At 41.8% G+C, this 10,357-nt stretch overlaps 1 non-coding gene across 1 annotated transcript; it reads right to left on the reverse strand.

Annotated features, from left to right (window-relative positions):
- Nucleotides 1-10,043: 10,043 nt before the first annotated feature.
- On the reverse strand, nucleotides 10,044-10,125 carry trnal-aag. The gene has a single exon. It is a non-coding gene; the product is annotated as a tRNA-Leu (tRNA).
- Between the last annotated feature and the right edge of the window lie 232 nt (nucleotides 10,126-10,357).

Genomic DNA, 10,357 nt, shown 5'->3' on the forward strand with positions numbered 1-10,357 from the left:
TCTTTAATGTCAAGTGCATGGAATATCTGCCCACAACGTCTAGATTACTGAAACTGGGTAACGGTTCGCTGAACGAATGTCATCCACACAAAAAATTTCGATTATGGTCAAATACTGCTATTTCTGTACAGGAAGCAGGTCTTGGAGAGCAGAGTGGTGCAACGGGACTGTGCTGGGTGAGCGTGCTGTGCCTTCAGGGGCTTTCACATGGATTGAAGTTTATTGACGTAGGACAGTTCGGTCTGTTTGACCAAATATGGAATGCAACATATTTTTTTAGTGAGGCTCAAATACAGTTTCACTTCAGATTCATAATATAACATTCAGTTTCAAGTTTATTGGAATTCAGTTTCTAACCTTAAGTGCAGAGCTGAAGCGGAGAAAATGGAGGAGGAAAGACAGAAGTGGTTTGCCTTGGCAGTAGATTGTCAGGCAGTAAGACAAAAGCTAGCAGAGATAGAGGATATGGAATGTCACAAGATGGGATTGAGAGAAAACAGGAGGATTAACTATGCAATGCCCTTGATCCAGGTAGGAGGAGGATACACAGAAAAATAAAAACCGTGGGCACTAGGGGATGTACAGGCACTGGTAGACAAAATACCCCCAGTAACTGAAGGAGGAGGTTTATGGTTAGATCAGTTAGATAAGCTAACAGCAGGACAAAGGCTAGCTTTAGTGACTGGAGAGCTGTAGCAGCCAGGTGCCTCCCAGGACATGTAATGAGGGAGTTAGAGGAAGATGCAGGGACAGAGGATGAGCCAGATAACAAGCCATTTATAGCAGTGGTAACAGCTATAGGCAGAGATTTCCCTTGCCCAATGCAGCTACCGTTCCTAAGTTACCATGGAAACCAGAACAAAGCCCTCGGGAGTATTTAGATCAAACCAAAGAAATTTCGACCAAACACACAGGGTGCCACCCAGGGAAGACTGGCGTACAACAGGAGTGGTTCCACAGGGCTGTGCTTGAGGGGGTTCCAGGGACAGTGAAAGAAGCCATCTTGGCTAACCCAGATTTGCCAGGGAGTGAGTCACAGGTTTGGGAGAGACATGTGGTCCATCATTTACAACAAGCTAAAGATCAGGAGGTAGGAAAAGAGAATGAGATAAAAGAGTAGCAGACATAGCTACTGAAGCTGCAGTTGGGGAAAGTGAGACAAGAGGTCAATGAGAAAAAGAAGGGCCCTACTAAACAGTTGGTGGCTGGGGCTCCGCCTACTGACCCACATACTCCAGATTTATATCCAATCCCACCGTGGGTGGATCCACATAACATATACACAGCTTAGCGGAAGAGTAATCAGACCCTTATTAGGTAGCGTGCAGGAAGGGTCTCCAGATATATCTGTCTCAATAAAGTTGTGGTTTGAATCTGATCTCTCGTCTCCTCTAAGTCCTTTTCCATCAACCAACTCGGGGAAGTCGCTGTACATTAACAATACTCAAAAGCTCAGTAAGTCCCTTCATAAATTAATGTCATGAACAAACTCAAACACACCCTATACTTGCAGGGAGGTCAAATGTCAAATTGTTTTCCTTTATTAATTGCCTAAATTGCATATTTTAATAAATATGTCACACACACTTCAATGACCTCAGTTACTGGGAATCCAGTTCCACATTTATTAGCACCCATGCTTCATGTGACTCTCGGTATGTTTGCATTCCTGCTTTCTTACAGTGCAGAGGCTTTGCTGCTTGCTCTTGCCTCTCCTTGCATTTTTTTGCTTAAACTCTCTTTTTTTCCCCTAGACTAGAAGTCAGCAGCTCTTGGATACTTCACTGGGACTGTCAGATAAAGTAGGCTCTTGCCATACTTTAAAAACTTTTATGATCTCTTATGACTGGAGCTATAGCTAATGCTAATTAGCAACAAGATGCCTCCCTTCTCCACGGACAACTTCTACAGAAAATTACTGTGCTGGAAACCAAGATCCACAGATTACAAGTGAATGGACCCAAAACAGTGGACAAGAGCATGCTAACACAGGGCTAATTAGCACCAACAAGACTACCAAGAAGCAGGAGGCCTGTGTACTGGGTAATAAATCTGAAAGTGGGAGTCCTCCCTGGAACGCTGTTGGTGCAAAGCCTAAGAGTAAATCATTTCCTTGGGAATTGGGAGGACGAATAACAGGCAGAACCTAGTGCCCTGAGATTTGTGATGCGACTGGCTGGCCTGCATTATCATCCAGGCAGAGCGCCTCTTCAACCCCTGCTGTTGGTAGGACACAGCCGTGGACAGCTGCGAAAGGGAGAATTAGCAACAAACCTCCCCAACAACCGAGTGTGCAACAGCAAAACAGATTTTCACCACTATTGCAGGACCCTGGATCTCCGTCTGATGACCTGGATAACATCCCATCCTCACACAGAAGGGTAAGGACTGAGAGTAAATCAGAAAGTAAAAGGCTGCAGGGAAAGCTAACGACTGGGCCTCAAACTCTGATTGTGGGTGACTCTGCTGTAAACGATGTAAGAAGCATGTGCAGTAAGAACACCAAAATACTCTGCTTTCCGAAGGATACGGTGTCTGACTTGGCAGAAAGAATCCTGCATATCGTGGCTGAACATCCTACTATGAAAAACATCATACTGCACAACAGGACCAATGATGTTGTGAAGCAACAGTCTGAAGTCTTGAAGGAGGACTTTAATAGTCTGTTGAATAACCACAGTCAAAGTCAACACAGATTACAGACAGCAGTTCACCAAAGTTATCAAAAAAGGTGGCACACTATTTAGGTGGCCTGTAGATATTTAGAAAAATAGCTCGAGAAGATGAATTCAGCTGAAGAGCCATATATTCAAAAGAAGCAAAATTCCCATAAGACATATTTTTGCATTGGAGGGAGTTATTAAACAAAATGGCAACTCCACCTCCACGTTCCACAGTCAGCTCTTTGAATACTGAGGTGTTTATCAGTGGCCCTATACCGCCAATCCGAAGAGGAGCTGAGAGAGTTAGCAGACTGATGGCATTGAACATGTGGCTCTCAATGGCATATACTGTCCATTCAGTGCATTTCATCGAAAACTTTTACTTTCTCTGGGACCGCAGACATCTTTATAAGGCAGATGGACTTCGCCTTAACAAGTCAGGAGTAAAATTGTTCAGCTCCAACCTGTTTTACTTTCTGCGTCACTCATCTGTTCCCTCTGCGAAGGACAAGAGACAAGAGGAATCTAAACAGGAGAAGACATAACACAACACACCAGAAACCTTGAAGGAGAGCCACCCCAGTCCCCACCGGAAGAGAGCTCTGATCACGGGAGACATCTGAGCCAAGAGGAAGAGCCTCCACCTCTCTCACTGAAAACCAACAGTGAGGATTCAACATTTCTACCCCCCCAATCCCCATCTCCAGACACACTTTCTCCCCTCTCTCCCCTGTTGGACTTCACTGATCACATGGAAGACCTGGTTAGAGCTGGGACCAAATTTACTCCCCGTACCATTTTCTCTACCCTAAACCCCCCTCACCGTGCACCTCCACCACTGGTTCTAAGTCCTCCACGTTTGTCACATGTGTCACAAATACAGCGCACAACCCACCTCCCTGCTCCACAATGGCGAAAAAGCCCAGTAAGCTCTGTCTGATATGTGCTGGGTCCAAGGAAAATAGCACTCATGACTCTTCCCAGGACAAGCCTGGGCCCAGTGTGCTGGTAGTCTTCTCCGTCTCTGTCTTGATAGGTAACAGAAAAAGAATGGTGAATGTGTTAAAAAACAGGAAGCACTCAACATATCCTGCAAGTTTAGTATTAATTCCTCGTCAGCCGCAGCCTGTCAAAACAAGTGGGCCAGATAATGTTTTTTGTTTAATGACTCCCTCCAATGCAAAAAGATGTCTTATGGGAATTTTGCTTCTTTTTAATATATGGCTCTTCAGCTGAATTCATCTTCTCGAGCTATTTTTCTAAATATCTACAGGCCCCCTAAATAGTGTGCCACCTTTTTTGATGACTTTGGTGAATTGCTGTCTATAATCTGTCTTGACTTTGACTGTGGTTATTGTTGGTGTTTTTAACATCCATGTTGACAACCCCCAGGAAAGAGGGACTAAAGAACTGTTTTGTGTTCTTGATAATTATGGACTGACTCAACATCCACGCACAATAAGGGGCACACTTTGGACTTGGTCATTTCCAAGGGTCTGAACATGTCCAAGGTTGTGGTGACTGATGTTGCTCTCTCTGATCATTCCTGTGTTTTCTTTGAGAGTGCTATCTGCGTGCACACAAATGTTAAAACAGAGGTGATCACAAAACGGCATATCACTGAAAACACTAGTGAAAAATTTATCCCTGTCCCTGTGTCCACTTAAAAACAATTCATATAGCATGAGACAATTTGATTCTATTAACCATCAAAACCTGGAGGACATAATACAACATCTGAAATCCTCCTCATGCTGCCTTGATATTTTGCCAACAGGTTTTTTCCCACAGGCCCTGAAAACTGCAGTCATTAAGCCACTCTTAAAAAAGAGCAATCTAGAGCTTAGTGCTTTCTTGGCACTAAATAACTGTTTTGATGTCTTCCAGTCAGGTTTTTTGACCACACCACAGCACTTAGACGGCTCTTGTTAAGGTCTTCAATGACATCCATTTAAACACTGACAGTGGCAGAATTTCAGTCTTAGTATTATTGGATGTCAGTGCTGCATTCGACACGGTCGACCACAACACATTACTAGACTTGAAAATTGAGTTGGACTTCCTGGCACAGTACTAAACTGGTTTGAATCCTACTTAAAGGACAGGGACTACTTTGTGTCTATAGGTAATTACACATCTGAGCTGACAAAAATGACATGTGGAGTTCCCCAAGGCTCCATTCTGGGACCTCTTTTGTTTAACATTTACATGTTTCCACTGGCTCAGATTATGAAAAACAACAAAATATGCTACCATAATTATGCAGATGACACACAGATTTACATAACCATTTCACCAGGGGACTATGATCCCATACAGGCGCTGAGTAACTGTATTGAGCAGGTCAACGATTGCATGTGCCAGAATTTTCTTCAATTAGACAGGGATAAAACTGAAGTTATTGTTTTTGGAGCCAGGGAGGAACGATTGAAAGTCAGTGCTTGACTTCAATCTGTAATGCTAAGAACCAAAAATCAAGCCAGAAATCTTGGTGTAGTCATGGACTTATGGACCTGGAAAAGCTTATCCATGCATTTATCTTCAGTGTCCATTCATTCATCAACAGTGTCAGCTGTAGCTGATTCAGAACGCTGCTGCTTGAGTCCTCACTAAGACCAAAAAGGTGGATCACATCACTCCAGTTCTGAGGTCTTTACATTGGCTTCCTGTATGTCAAGAATTGATTTCAAAATCCCGCTGTTAGTTTATAAAGCACTAAATGGTTTAGGGCCAAAATACATTTCTGATCTTCTGCTTCGTTATGAACCATCCAGACCTCTCAGGTCGTCTGGGGCAGGTTTGCTTTCTGTCCCCAGAGTCAAAACTAAACAAGGAGAAGCAGCGTTCAGTTATTATGCTCCGTATATTTGGAACAAACTCCCAGATAACTGCAGGTCTGCTGAAACAGTCAGTTCTTTTAAATTAAGACTGAAGACTTTTCTTTTTACATTGCTTTTAATGAAATATTTAAGATTTTTCTTTTTATTGATAATTTACACTGCAACTTTTACTGTCCTGTTTCTTTTTCTTTGTTTTTAGCTTTTTACCATTGCTTTTAATTAAATATTTATGTTGCTTTTAAACTTTTTTATATTTCCCTGTTGCTTTTATGATTTATGTAAAGCACTTTGAATTACTTTATTGTTGAAATGTGCTATACAAATAAACTTGCCTTGCCTTGCCTTGCATGTGACTGTGGGAAGAATGCTACAGTATGTCCCTTCTCATGCAGATCTACAGACTAGGTAAATATTTGTGGCAAGGAGCAGGTGCTGATTTGATTTCCTTTAGTTTATAATAGTTTTTGTTTCTTGTTCTTTAATGGGCCCATACCCCACTGTGTTGAGTGGGAGATAAAAGACAATAATCACAAAGAAGTGAAAAGTAGTCAGAAAGATTTGATTTCCCTGTTTGCAAAACTACATGAAAGTTGTTTTGGTGATCACATGTCAGGAAGAGAAATAAATAAAAAAAGACACAAATGAATAATTAAAATCTGTAAAAGCCAACAAGAGAGCTATTAAGATAAGTCTTAAGATAAGGTAAGATAAATCTTACTAAGAAGCATGTGGAAATAACTCTAACTGTAACCACTGACCGGAAAAGAGACAAAAGAGCGCAAGGACACATTGCAAAAGGCTGCATTTTTGTTGCTATGGAAATGCTTTCAAAACCAGCCAAAAGTAGAATCTTGTGAGTGAGATGAAACTTATCTTATTCTTTTAATTTATTTCTGCTGCTATGTGTTAAATCATTTTTGTGAGTGTTATTGTTAAAGAAATTTTTTATAGCAGACGTTTTGACCTATCACCATAGGGAAACCCATCAGGGTCCTGGTGTTGTTCATGCAGAATCATAGTTTTGTGTGACACTTAAACAGAACAGATCATTGATGCTTTTAGCCATCCTCAGGCGATGATCAGCGGATTTTGCTGAAATTATATTATGCTCAGTAGTTCTTGAGCCTATTTGAAGCCCATCTTAGACTCCATTTGGTAGACATTTGCTAGTGCAGAAAGCAAATTATAGAAATTGTCACAGCTCTGACCATGACTCCAGTTTTTTTTTCTGTGTTTTGCCTGTCTCCTCCTCCCGTGTGTGTGTGTGTGTGTGTGTGTGTGTGCGTGCGCGCGCTTACCTCTCCTGACACCTGGCTTATCTCCACACCCGGCTTCAAATGTCATCAACTCTGTGCTCAAATACCCCAGCTCTCCTGCCATTCGTCGTGAGATAGTTCCATCCTACTCTTTGCATAGAATTTTTTCGCATTGCTGGAAAAAGAAACATTCTTGCGCTTTATTTTGTAGGCACAATCACCTAAGAGGAAGTGATTATGTGAGTGTGATTACTGTAGCTGTTGTGACTGAGATCTATTTCAGCATCAGCCGCTATCAATTTATTTATTTTTATCCATCATCAACCGCTTATCCTGTGTACAGGGTCGCGGGGGGCTGGAGCCAATCCCAGCTGTGACTAATTTTATATTTATATAGAGTACACTATATTTTTACATTGTGTATTAACATATGAGATTGACAACAGATAGTATGCATCTTCAGTGGAAAGATTCAAAATCTCTATTAAATGGCCCATTTTAATGATTCAAGGTTGCTGATGGTGACTAACGTATAAAGTATGTGTATATACACAACTTGGAGAGAATAACACAGGAAAATAAATGAACACTTTAGACTTACCTGTTTAGACAAACACTGCCTAGAAATCCCAAGTTGTTTCTGTACACCTCTCTGACCTTTGCTGAGTATTTGGTGTCTGCAGATGCAGTGATGAAACAAATCTTTTCCCAGCCTCTGTCCCTGCTTAAGTGTCAATGCTGCTTTCCATCAGTAAACCCAAATGAAAAGTTTTGACAGGGTGAGGACTTGAAATGTCTGTACAGGAAGCATTTCAGGCATATTTTTCAATCATCCATCTCACATGGGTGTAAGGGAACAGATATGCTTCTATCTTTGTCAATACATGTGCGTAGGCCACATCTCAAAGTGTCTTTTTGGGCTTCAAGTTGATTTTCTTCCATATTACACAGATAACGACAGTAATTGTGTATTAAGCTGGTGTCAAACCATTAGCACTGTTAGTCCTCAAGGTGGCTCAAGCCCAGAGGTGAAGAAGAGTAACAAATTTAAGTGAAAAAGAGCCAATAGAAAGAGGAAACAGATTCTATGCAAAAAATAAAGATATTTATTAATAATTACAGAGAACTGCTCAACAAAAAGAGAATATATAGGTTTTAACTAAAGACACCAAACTACAAACTTAAATAAGGAAATATTTTAACTCCCCGACGAGGGAGTATGCAAGCCCACAGGTCAGCTAGTTCCAAGCACACAGCCCCCCTGCTACTCCCAAAACCGCCATCTGACACACCGGTCGGTAGTGGTCGACGCTGGTCCACAGACCAGCCTCACACACTGGCCTCGTCAGACCCTTTGCTGCTCTTACCATACTCTTATCCTCAAGGTACTGATTGGGGATTCAGGGGCAGCTGCTGCCAATCACTCGCTGCAGCTGCAAGGCAGGAGCGGGAAGGGCAGTACCTGGAGAAGCAGAGGAGAGACAGAGAAACACGCAAGACAGAACACAGGACACATGGCAATAAGGCCGTAACACCCACCTCAACACATGCTCTCTAGACACTGAGAGAGAACTAAAACTGTTGCTGCGTACATGATATTGTGACAACACACTGTGTAGATACGGTGTAAGTACACTTTTTACTCTGTGGAGTTCAGGATACATATGTAATACAACTGACGGAGGGGTTACATTTAGCCAAATACTTCAGATTCTTCTACACTGTAAGAACAGTTCGTAAAAAAATAGGGGGCCAATAATGTTGTGTTAATATGAAGGAATTCTCTGAATCAATCACACACCCAAAGCAGTGTAGGGAGGCTTCGGCAGACTCCTTGGATGCAGCGTGTGGGAGAAGTAGATAAACAAAAAGCAAAGCAAGCGATCAAATACCATTGAGAAATTGATAGCTACATATAGCATGCTGATTAGTATTGGGGAAGATGTCGGTCTTAGGAAAGTTCTTAAAAACACAACCTAGTCGCTTGGTGATCAGGAGACAAGCGCTCTGCGAGTAAACAAACCTAACATCTAAATTAACCATGGCACAGGCTTCTGTGCGCTACACAGCTGTAGCCTATTTAACTTAAGTTAAAATTATAGGCTTCATAACTTAGTTAGGCTGCTGGAAAAACTTACAGGTCTTAGTTCCCTGCTGGCCCATCCTTCTTTCTCTCATTATGTCCTGGTCCCATTGACTCTAATATAAATTTCATTTTCTAGCTTTCTTTTGCTGTATTTTTCCAAGGTTTGGTTAAACACCGTTCCAGGGGCACTTGTAATTGTTACAGTCGCTACCCAGAGAGGTTGAAAGGAGAAGTACGATTTATTCCCTTTCCAAAACCTAAAACAAATCCAGAAATATGTAGGCTGTGGATTGTTCCTAATGTAATGTTAGTAAGCTAACGCTAGCTAACTTACTACTGAATGTAACGTTATTAAGCTCTACTGTTCTACTTTTTAATGATTGTAATGAACAGAGACCTACCCAACTTTTTACAGAAACAATGTTAATCCTTAATATTGTTGTACTCTTTCTCAATAGTCAGGTGATATGGTGGTTCACTTTTACCCTGTGATCAGTAGGCTTTAGCTTCTATCATTATTTCTTTCACGTCAGTTTGAGTCAGTTTCACAGCCTGAATACAACCTTCAAATGCACAATGCAACTGCAAAACTGTCTGCTTCTTTTTGAGATCATTCTTTCCAAAAATTAGACAATATTTCTTCAGGGAGTGCAGTAATAAACAGTGGCAGCGTAATGATAAAAGTCCGTTAGGTCCGACAGTTTGTCGCAACAGTAACTACAGGGTGCATGGCTTAGCAAAGGGTCAATTAGATGGCCAGCTTCCAGCTCATGAGGTTTGACAAAATCCAGCTCACGAGTTCTGAAGTTAAGCATTTGGTGGATGCTTTTCCCAATTTCCTTCAAGAGTCTTGTTTAAGTCCAGAAAAGTGTCCATGTATCCAAAGGAGTTTTATTGAAACCAAAGAGTTGTCACAGGCTTGGACAGCAACAAAATTTGCATCAACTGCTTGGAACGAAAATATGGCGTTTAGCACTTAAGACACAAAACATTTCACAATGTTAGCTATTTGCAAAAAGGACAAAGTGACTATCAACATAAATCACAAACAGCCTATAGTGTTGGTGTTCCAAACTATATATCATCAGCAGAGGAGGGTTTCAATCCATCAACCTGTGGGTTATGGGCCCAGCACAATTAGCATTATTCAGAGGGGGAAGCTGTTCACAGCATCCCACAGATTTCAAAACTTGCTAAATGGCAGTGGTGGGATTTGAACCCACGCCTCCTGAGAGACTGGAGCCTTAATCCAGCGCCTTAGACCACTCGGCCACACTACCTACAAGGGCGCTTTCATCGTGCAGTCAGTGAACAAGTGAGGAAGGCAAATAGGCAAGCTACTTGGAGATGTCAGTGAAAATAAGAACCACCATAAGGTATTAATGAAGGACATCCGTTGCCACCTTACTGCTTTTGTGGACTGCACAGGTGGGAGATTACACTTAGCAAAGAATGGCTTCAATCAATCTCCTTGTGGGTTAAGGTAACAACGTGCATGGGATTAGCCACTCT

Source organism: Micropterus salmoides, unplaced genomic scaffold, assembly GCF_014851395.1.
Source record: "Micropterus salmoides isolate LMB-PRFRI ecotype aquatic unplaced genomic scaffold, ASM1485139v1 Ms_hic_scaffold_5, whole genome shotgun sequence".
Classification (NCBI taxonomy): Eukaryota; Metazoa; Chordata; class Actinopteri; order Centrarchiformes; family Centrarchidae; genus Micropterus; species Micropterus salmoides.